Source organism: Stegodyphus dumicola, chromosome 9, assembly GCF_044657685.1.
Source record: "Stegodyphus dumicola isolate Sdum_Otavi_A_Nest chromosome 9, ASM4465768v1".
Classification (NCBI taxonomy): domain Eukaryota; kingdom Metazoa; phylum Arthropoda; class Arachnida; order Araneae; family Eresidae; genus Stegodyphus; species Stegodyphus dumicola.
The window spans coordinates 118,958,399-118,970,485 of NC_140776.1; positions in this window are offsets into that span (position 1 = coordinate 118,958,399).

Sequence of the window (12,087 nt, forward strand, 5' to 3'; positions counted from 1 at the left end):
TAATTTTAAATTTTGAAAGATTACAATATGCTAATTATCGCGAAGCTTGTGTGGCAAGTTTGAAAACCTCTGTTATGAGACCTTCTTATGCTGAGGTGGTATCGCCATCTAGGGAAAAAAATGTAAACAAACACTCAAATGACTGTAATTTGCTTGTTTCCAGCAGCTGCTGGATTGGAAAACTTTACATCCTTTGATGTTAAAAAACTTTTGAAGGAAAAAAATTAATCCTACAGAAAAGAAATTAGGTATAAAAATATTAGGATGATTTCGAATAACAGAATTTTAGTGCAATGCTCTTCCTCAACTGATCGTGATAAAATAAAAGATGAAATCAACAACAAACCTGAAGTAATTTCTTCTCTTCCAAGACAAAAAAATCCTGCTCTACTTATTAAAAATGTGGCAAATGAAATTGATGATAAAGATATATTAACTCTTCTCTTTGATCAAAATCCTGACTTTTTTATGGTAATGAATGTATTAATGACATGAAATTCTGTTTTACTCTTAAAAAATTCCAAACTCAAAGTATATCGTTGTCGAAATGAAACCCGAGCTATACAGAAAATGCCTATCTTTGGCGTATTTGCATTTTGAGTGGTCGGCTTGTAAAGTAGAAGAGTTTATCATAATAAATAGATGCTTTAAATGCCTTGGCTATAATCACAAAGGAGCTAACTGCAGAAATTCTGTTGCTTGCTTCAAATGTGCAAAAGAATATAAAAGTGAGCACTGCCAAACTCAAGAAACCCAAGCTTGTGTAAATTGCATTCGTTATAATAGCAAAATCAAGGATGTTGGCAAGAAAGTTGATGTCAAGCATAAGCCTTTCTCCGAAAATTGTCCTTCCCACATTTTTATGAAGAATAGAATTATTTCTCAAATGAATTATGGCTAACTTTCCCATTTCTGTTCTTAAAATTATTCAACTTAATCTTCATCGTTCGAAAATGGCTACTCAGCAGCTAGTTTCAAATATGGAAAATTCTAACATTGATATCGCTCTTGTTCAGGAGCTCTTATTAATGCTCTATTCCCAACTTGCCTTCCTCTTACCGGGTTTTCTTTGATGCTAATAGTGATACCATTAAAGCTGCTATTATTGTACGGAATAAAAAGCTGTCTACTCTGCGATATTAATAATCTTGATTATAATATGGTGTTTCTTCATGTCACTCTCAATACTCATGATTTTATCTTTTTTTCTATTATTTTGAACCTAATAGACATATCGACTTGGATTTGCATAAAATTAATGTAACATTAGCTTCAAAAATTTTGTAATAGATTGATTTAGGCTATGGATGCCAACAGCAAATCTAAAATTTGGCATAGTTCAGTTTCAGATTCTCGAGGTGTTAAACTTTGTGAATTTTTAAATATGATAAATTTGTTTGTTATAAACGAAGACTGTGGTCCTACTTTCTGTAGCACTCAAGGTTCAAGCTATATTGACATTACGGTTGTGGGATCTGATCTTCTTGCAGATATTTTGCGTTGGTGTCAACCAGATTATGAATCCCTTTCTGATCATTGTACGATTGAGTTTGAACTATCTGTAACTTCTAATAACACTCTCTATGACAGAAAAAACAGCAAGATTGTCTTCAGTGTAAAGAAAGCTAACTGTAATATTTTTTTACAATATATGTAAGCAGTCGATTGATGAGTTGCCGCAGTTTATTAAGTGCTGTACGGATAAGCATGCATTAAACTCTCGACTAGAAAATTTTGTCTTAATTCTCTATAACGCATCCAAGGCTTCCATGCCTCTAAAAAAGTAAAGAGTTCATAAGATACCTTGGCGGACTAGTGAAATCGAATGTATGATTAGGAAAATGCCTAGAAAAAATGCTGTTTGTGAATAGAATTACCTGGTTCTTGCATAATAAAAAACTGCTAAACAAAACACAGTTTGGTTTTACCCCTCATAATAGTTGTGAAGATATTCTTTTGTACTTTAAAGACATAAGGTAAGAAGAGAAATTTAAGAAAAATTTAAGAAGAGAAATGTGGGAAGGTAAGAAGAGAAATTTACACACAGTTCTAGTGTTCCTTGATATCAAAGGTGCTTTCGACCACGTCTGGTGGCCTGGGATACTTGTTTTTTTAAGGAAAGCTGGTATTCCGTGTATATTTTCCGCCTTATTAAAGATTTTATGCATGACAAATCTGCATTGCTCTCCCATGGCCACGTTTCTTCCTCCCGCATTTTGGAAAGAGGTTGCCCTCAAGGCTCGGTTTCCGGACCTTTATTGTTTCATTTAATTAGAATGATCAACTCAATAGACTCTGACATTGTCAGAGTTGTAAAACAATAGCTTTCGCTGATGATCTACTAATTTGCTTTCAAGAGAAGTGTCCCATTACTCTCTTTACAGCTCAGAACACCCTTAATATTATTTCCAATTGGTCCAGAGAACAGAAATTTGAATTCAATCCTACTAAATTTAAAATTATGATAATTAAAAAAAAAGCACGCCAGCTATACAAAACAACAACTGTACCTGGATAATACCTTACTCGAAACGGTGAATGAAATTAAATATTTAGGCGCTATTCTTGATCATAAGTTTAGCTGGAAAATCATATTATGTATTTATCCAATAAGTGTGAAAATATATTTAGAGGACTTAATCGTGTCTCTTGCAATACGTTTGGTTTAAAGTCTAATGTTATTGATATGGTTAATAAGCAGGATATTGTCCCGTTTATTTGCTATGCTTCTAGAGTGTGAGGAACAGCTTTAGAAAAGAAGATTAATTCCCGTATACTTCGCAGAATTCAAAGAAGAATTTTACTAAGAGTTGTGCGTGGCTACAGAACAATTAGCCATGAAGCCTGTTTCGCAATTTCAGGATTTCCTCCGATTGACCTTCGTGTTTTAAATAACAAAAAGTTTAAAGATACCATCAGAAAATTTATGTTCGATACCAAGGTATTGCTTGAAGATCTTCCTCATCCGGCCAATTCAAACTATCATTTATGACAATTTTGTTGATGATAACTTCCCTGTTGTGTGTTATACAGATGGCAGTAAAATCAATAATCGAGTTGGATTAGCTTATGCCGTTTCCCATCATGGTTCTGATCTGGAATACAAACTCTTTAAAACTCCCAATGAATGCAGTATTTTCCAAGCCGAATTACTGTGCATTAGTGAGTCAATAAAGTGGATATCTAATAACTGTTTGCTAAGTGCTAAATTTCTTATTCGCACTGATTCTCTTTCGTTCTTATATTGTTTTAGGAATATCTACTCATATAATAAATTTATTGTCACTTCCCATGACCTTCTTAAAGACCTTAATAATAAAGGTGTTGATGTTATCTTTTCTCATGTACGCAGCCGCACTGGCAATCTAGGAAATGAAAGGGCTGATTGATTGGCAAAACAAACTACACATCTTCAAGTAATTACTCCAATGATACTTCTCAAGTCATTTTACAAGAACAAAAATAGGGATGATACAATACTGAGGTAGAATGAACTAAACAGGAATTCTACTACTGCCTCTTTGATTAAACTATTTTTTCCTTCCATTCCTCGCCCACCAGCGGCCGAGCGGTAAAGTCCCTGAACACTGGTAGTTCGGTCCGAGGTTCGAATCCCGCGAACGGGCTGGCTGCATGGGCGTTTTCGTGGTTTTCCCCATGTGTAACGTGTATACGAACCAGTTTCCCTTAGAAAGTCCTCCACGAAAGCATCTCTTCCCTTAGGCAGATAGCCCTCGAGGCTTTGCCATAATCACACACACACCTTCCATTCCTCACAGACTAAATAATAAACACACTTTTTCTGCAATTTTGGAGTTAAACAATTTCTAACTGGACATGGTAAATTCAATTCATATCTGAAGAGATTTAGATTATCTAGTATAGACTTGTATTCATGCAGTTTCGGGGGGGGTGCAAAATGTCGAACATTTGTTGTTCTATTGTTCAAAGCTCTAGGAAGGACGAAAAGAACTCATTTCTAGGTTAAACTCCGTGAATATTACATTTCTTCCTCTTATACACGTATCTGTCCAACATAAAATGGCTTTCTCTTCCTTCTGTAAATTTATCTCTTACGTGTCATCTGTGAATTAGTAAGTTTATTTTATTTGGTGTTGTGTTGTTGTATTTGTCTGTTTTCTACTTACCTCGTAAGCCTTGTGTAATTCTATGTGGTGCACAAGGATTTAAAATTTTCAATTAAATTTTTTTTAAATTAGGAGCTCATGGTATATATGTTAATTCACTTTAACAAGTGTAGAAGGGAAAAGGTTATTTCAAGTATTAGCTTAGATAAACACTAAATATGAAATAAGAGGCGTCACATTCGTAAGTATTGTTACTTGTGAATTTGAAGTAATTTTAGGAATTATTGGAGATAATTTCTATGAAAAGAAAACAAGGTACGCAGAATATATTTCTGAATTATAAATTTTAATAAATAAACGTAAAGTAATACGGGATAAAATGGTGCATATTTCAAAGTATCATAATGCTTTGAAATTTAATAAAATATAATTAAAACACCGTTTTAAGTTCGCACAGCTTTAAGGCACGCCCCATTTTGTAAGGACTCTTCCACCAGTAATAGCATAAAACTATTTTCTAGCTAATCAATTGTGAATTCACAAACCCACAAATATCTCAAATAACAAATCACCATCGGTCTCCAAAAAACATGAGATGTGGCTTCAAAGTGTGTTTCTCCTGAAAAACAGATAAATAGTGTCCGAAATAGCCGAAAAGCAACAAATCTTGAAATACTAATACTTTAAAAGAGCAAAGAAAATGCTTAATTAGTAAATTAAAGTTAGAATTTGCGAGTAAATAAGAAATTAAAACATTTGTGTCTCAATGTTAACACCGCCTGCATAAAGTATGGTCCAATAAGAAATTGGCATCATGTCATGTAACTTTTATGATGTACTCTCCGTTTCTCTTGTTAATACTTAGTCAGCAAACAAACGCTCACGTAGTTAGCTTAATGTTAGTAAGATATGCCAGGCACCTACTCAAAATTATGATTGAAAAAATTTGCTTAAAAAGAATAACTTATCATCTTGATTACAAGTTTAACTTACTTTGGAACGACTTATCTTCTGACTTGCCGCCTGCTTAGAAATTTTTCGTTCCCAGGACGCGGTGTACCAAATAGTGCACCTTTTAACTAAATAAAAATAAAGTGAGTGACCAAGGGTTAAATTAATTACTGGAAATTAATTAGTAGATACCAGATGTGAAATTTACTATCCAGAACCGATCCCTTAAAAATTCCTTCGCAAGAGCTGTCTCGAGTTAGATGCTACTAAGGGCGCTGAAGGTAGAGAAATGCTTGAGCTGGGCGTCGCAGGAAGAGGCTTTGCCTTAATCACATAAACATGATCTTTCTGATATACTGGTGGAAGAGTCCTTACAAAATGGGGCGTGCCTTAAGGGTGTTCGAGCCCTGTAATTTTGGTTAGAAAAATTTTCTCAAAATGAATGTTACATTTGTGCAAAGTAAAATATGAAAACGAATTACCAAGTTGTGATCATTTTAATCGCAAATAGAGCAATTTTAATTCATATATAATTTTTCTGCTATCAGTCGACTAAACTGCATCGAAAGTCTTTTATGACTCCTAATACTTAAAATGTAGCAACTAATTTGAATTTTCGACCTACATTTAGCAACTAATTTAGGACAACATTTTTTACCTAAATTTAGCAAATAATTTAGGACAAAATTTGCCACCTAAATATAGCAACTAATTTGGGACGGAGGGAGTATAATATAAAGTCCGCAGATTTAATAATCCGAAAACAAAAATGCTATCAGATCAAGCATTTAAAAATACGCTTTACATTTTAAGCGTTAACTAAATGGTCTCGAAATTATTCAAAAAATGCGTTAACATCATTTGTAAACGCTATTTCTCTGTATTCTCTTATATTTTTGGAGGAAAATTAATATATGTGTTCTTCTTTCTACAGAAAAGCAAGAATTTTCAAAGTTAGGGGCTGGATGATACTGATACAAATAATCAAAATAATAGGGAATTCCAAAAAGGGGACAGCAGTAGGCATCACGGAACAGCACCATATCACTTCGATTCGTATTTAAGTGAATTTATATGGCATCGAGGAAAACTAAGATTCCTAAAGAAGATAACTCATTATTTATTATTTTATATACTCCATCAGGAATATTCGGCCACACGAATGTTTTGCGTACGTTTTAATGAATATCCTTGTCGAATAATCTCAGATCTCGAGTTCAGATGTTTGTTCAGATTTTACGAGTAGAATGTTTATAGTCCATATTCCCATTATAATCTGGTTATTATCTAACAAACTCTAAAGCTGCCTCTCATTACCTAACTAGATAGACAGCAGCCTGTTCCTTCAATTCTTCCACAAAACAACGCGACATCGTACAAATATTGGTTTTTCTATTTAAATTAAAATAATTTCTATTATTAAATACACCAAAAATTAGGTCCTCACTGTAAATGAGAGAAATGACAGTATCAGAATCATTTATTTATATTTCTATCTCTCGTACTTGAACGTAGTAATGGAAGATCAGAAACACAAAAATTATCCTATATTTATGCTTGGGGAAAAAGTGATAGCTATACATTACTGCTACATGTTTTTAATATTGATTAATAAATATAATCACTGAGAGGGTCTATATTGTATTTACTATCGAAATCTTGTTATATTACATGAAAGCCAATTTTTTAATTTTTTAATGTTTGTGTATGAATAAATTCAAATTCGTGAATAAATTCATGGTAAATTCATATCTAAGTTAGACAGTCGCTATGCCACAGTGACTACCAGATCTCTTACGAAGGTGAGAAGAGGCGGTTCTTCCCATCATTTTTAAGTTCATAAGCATCAAAATTACGATAGGTTTTTATATCTCTTGCAAAGTTACAGAATATGCCGAATCGGATTTCGCTAAATATTCAATACATATTGCGTGAAACACAGTGCAATGAAGGTGGGGCATAGAAATAAAAGTAGGTTTAACAATAATTAGATATCCTTATTTGTTTTCAAAATAAAAAGGGCGCAGATTTAATTTTTGTGAAACTTCAAGCTACTTTCGTAATAGAAACTTTGCTAAAAAGAGGTATTCTAACCAATTATAGAAAGAGTAACATCGAACAATGTGTTCTGTACTTACTTCAATATTCGTCTTCAGAATGTTAAGATGGACGTTAATCCTCAAATGTCGTTTTGCCTAGAAGTATTCGTGCATATTTTGACCGTGCAATAATAAAGAGAGCAGCTCTGATTTGGTGCATCCCTTTAACCTACAATATCACCTGGACTATAATCTGAATTTATACCAGTTTTGATCGTATAATGTTAAGTAGATAGAAATTGTTTGGCATCGAGATATAAAACTGACGTCTTTAGAGTGAACAAGAGCTAAAGCTCCGAATTCAAATATGAACCTTCTAGTGTGCTCCAAATGAAAGACCTCTTTTAATTATGTACGTGTCCATATCCTGAGACTTTAAAAAACAAATATTATATCCTAAACGTATAATTTTAATTTGTAACTACTTATTTAAATATTCGAAGGAAAGGTTTAATGTAATTCTGTTCAAAACATCATTTAGGTTAAAAAAAAATCAAACGTCCAAAAAAAGAAGTAGTACATATATAATATTACAGATCACATTTAGCACTTTCATGTATTATTATTTCATATAATATTAGACCAAATTTAGCACTTTTATGTATTAAGTTAGTGTTCCCTCGGACATTCGTGTATAAATACTGGGATGCGGAAAATATAGTAGCTTTGTTTCCATTGGTTTCTTCATTTCTTTTAGTTAGTTATGCTGATTTTTAACTCAGTTTGTAAAAATGTTGAGTTAGCAATATTAATTTGTCACTATTAAAAACTGAACTAAGTTGTTTAACTCAGGTTTTATACATACCCGTTTTTATCATAGGTATTTAAATCTTATTACTGAACTTTTAATTTATTTAAAAAACTAATATTATAGTATAAAATATAAAAATATATAATAATACAAAAATTAAAATAATTTTATATACATCCATTTTTAGGGCAGTCGCTTAAATCCGTTAGCTGACATTGTGTTTTATTTTTAAAAAATGAAGTCTTTCTTCAGCAAAGGAGATCTTTTCGGTAAGGGGAGTTATTTTTATTTACCGTATGTAACGTTACACCTATTGAATAAAGATTTGGATACTGAAAGTGATGCTGAGACGTACATTTTGAGTAATAATTTATGCATTGCTTCTAGCTTAACTTGGAAACTAGTCAAGAAGAGCAAGCTAGAGAATCTGAATCTTATTGACGATTCTTGGCATTATCAATCATTATTTCAAAAACAATTTGCAGTTGTTAATTAAAATGCCGAAATTTGCCAGCGCAGTAAATATAGAAAGTTCTATTAGAAATCCGAATTTATATTTGGGAAAAAACCAATAATCATATTTTCTACTGGTATTTAAAAGTGCTGTTTGATAAATTATTCCATTTAGCATTTAGCTTTAATAAATTTCGGAATGAATCGTAACTCAGTTTTATATCCAGCTCAATTCGTTTTTCCAAAAACAAAGGCTAAGTTAGGATTTTCCGGCAATTTTAAATAACGTGAATTATGTCACTGATATTTACAAATTAAAGTTTCGAAGAATAATTGCGGGCACATTCAGAACACAACACTCCCCTAAATAAAACCTTGCTACAGAGCAAAACACTATTTTTTTTCTTTTCTAAACCACCGCTTTGCGTTAAAGAAGCAACGGGTTTATTTGTAATAAAGTTCCATTTTACCCTAATCATATTTGACACTTGTTTGCAAATAATTATATCACAAAACGAGATGAAAAAACTGGTGGTTAGCAATTTGGTAATCCTTTGTATTATTTGTTAGAGATGTTTATGTTTCATTCTAAATTCCATTTTGTCTTTGCGAATCAAAACTTGTTTGAAAAATTCGATTTTAGAACTTTCATCCAAAAGTGATAATGCATATAGTGATAATGCATATCTTGACTTAAAAACTTAGAGAATAAATTTTTCCCAAATTTGCATCTACCATACCTTGTAAGCTTGCTTCTGTTTTGTTAAATGTTAGTAATTAAAATAGATATTCCGCCAATTATGTACATATGTATATATATAGAGAGAGAGTAGAAGAAGAAAAAAATGTAGTATCCTAGAAAAAATTTTTAAATGGATTTAAAAAATAAAACATAACGAACTATTTTAGAACCAAGTAAAATGGAAATTGAAATGTTAGAATACATTAAATATGTTTATAAATATTTTTAACGAAAATGCGAAGTAATTATTTATATTTTAATGCAAATAATTGTTTACATTATTTCAGGTTGACTCATTAAGGGGGAATAATTTAAAATATTATAATTCGACAAATATGTTTTTTGACTATACGTTTCGTTCCACTTGACTTTTTCAGTGCCAACAAATTCAAAAATTAATATAAATGCTAAAATTAAAATATAATATAATAATAATAATAATAATAATAATATAATACCACTAATAAAAATAATAATATAATAATACTACTAATAATAAAAATATTATATACATATATAGAGAGAAAGAGATAGAGAGGAAGAAATAGATAACTAAAATAGATAGATACATAATATATAAATGCAGCGTTAATCTCGAAGATATGTGAAAGTACAATTACCATGCACATGGATTCAAAACATTTTACATTTTAAGATTGAAAGTGCGAATATTCAGCAATCAGCTAAAAGCCTAGCTGCCTCAATTAACCGGAAATTTTTAGAATTTAAAAGCTCTTTCCTCTTTGGTAAACTAAGCAAATTAGAAACTCGGAATTATTTGTAAAGGATGTATCCCAGGTAAAACTACGTGTAGTAAAAATGTTGCAAAATGGTCGCACACTTCGGATGAGGTGGTGATAGCTTTTATATCGCTCATTGCCTTCAATCATAACTTCGTTCCTAAACTAAGCAAGAAATATTTTTTAATCTACCAGGATATGAACTTTATCTGGAACACAAAATACAACATTCTGCAGATCCAAAAATTAAATTTAATTCAAGGATTTTCACATTATGCGACTGATTGCGAGGGTTCTGATAAGTGAGTCTTTCAAAGGTACCTAGAAAAGCGCTTTTTGTCTGTGTTAAATTTTTGTATGCAAACTTTGTATGGATAATTTGTATGGATTGGATGTAGAAGTTACAAAATAAAAGTTTCAGATAGAGGGATCACCTGTCTTGTGGTGACATCAAATAAATTTAGATAGAAATAATGAAGATTCCATTAGTGCTTCATTCCGCAGTGGTAATTAACACTTGTTCGAAAAAAAAAATCTTCCCTCCTTGTTTTCGTAATGTATTAAACATGCGCTAAGTAATCTCTTATTTTACCTTGATTCCGGTCGAAATATAAAAGTAATATAAACAAAATAGTGTCTTTATAATTTAAAAGGTATTCTTTTTTTCAGTGCTCTCTTAAATTTTTATAAAAATTGAACTTGTGCTCTAAATTGTACTGCTAAAAAATGTGGGTGAATTTTTTATTTTTTCCTGTTAATTATGATACCGATTAATCGTCCTTTTGAGTCTTATTAAACTTGAATCCGGGTAACTCTGATTTTGGCTAATCTTGGGGACCTTGTTTCGTTAACCAGAAATCTAATGTATTGAATTTCTGAAATGTGTTCTAACTGATCAGAAATATAGTAACATGGAATATTGTTATGTATATTTATTAAGAGTTTGTTCACTGAGTTTTGAGTGTTTGTCCTCAGATGATGAGAGTTTGTCATGAGATTCTATACTTATAGAAATAACTATATGTAAATGCAACCCAAACATCAGATGTAGATACTATTGGCATTCATTATTAGTATAGTATCACTATTTGCCCGCAAAAGAATAAAAATTAAAAAATCTGATGTGTGTACCACATGACTTCCTTGTACAGAATATTACATTATACCCATTTTTTTCTTGCATTTCATTTAAACTGATTGGATTGAATTAAACCTACTTCGTCGATAGCGCATAAACCAAAATAGAATAAATGCGCTCTTTAAAATTCACTATATTCGTTTACCATAGCGACACTCTGGCGCTAGGTTCACTTAACAGCCTTCTACTTCGTCCATATTATAACTCAGAATGCACAAAATAAAACGATGTACAAAGGAATATAAGCGAAGAAAACAAAAAAGAAACAATTTTTCACAGACGATTCAGTATTTCTCATTCTATTATTTCAGTTCTCATTTCGCGACAAAGCAAAAATACATTAAAACTTAAAATGTCTGTCTTGAAAATTATGAAGTAAATCTTAAAAACTTATTTCCTCGAATAAATTCCAGAATGAATTAAGCATGATATAATTCCCAATAAATAAACAAGGCGTTATCTTTGTTATTGCGAAGCTTTTTTTCTCTAGATTGGCAAAAAATTCTGTTGTTTCAAAGGTAAACAAGCAATGGCCGCCATGGAAAAAACTATTAGGCTTAGCGGCACTTAAGCAACTTTTAAATTGTTGATAATTCTAAAACTATTACAGACAGATTTACTAAATACAAAAAAACCTTAACTGGAAGATAAGAAAAACATAATTCAATCATTTTTAAAGCAAAAAAATGCACAATTTACAAACATATAAGAATAAAGAAACTGAGATCACTGAGCCGAGTAACAGAGTTGATATATATACAGGGTGATTATAATTAAAGTTTAAGTTTCAAAACGCTATAGAAAAAGAACCACTCATGAAAATGACGCCAAATTTGAAAGGAATGTTATTGAAGAAGGCGGAAAGCGTATGGCAGAAGAAAAAATTTAGTTTCAAAAGTTAGCAACAGATGGCGCTGCAAGCGGAAGAAGACAAATTAAAATGTTAGTTAAATTTCAGTGTTATAAAGCCGTCAGGTACCAGGCTGTTCCTTATTTCGCGTCTCAGACGTTCGCCATGGGTGTTTCACTGCAGGACCGCGCTCTGCTGGTAAAGCTGTATTACAAGAATGATGATTGTGCAAGAGTAGCTCTGCAAAAATTCAGGACACTGAAGGGTATAAAAGA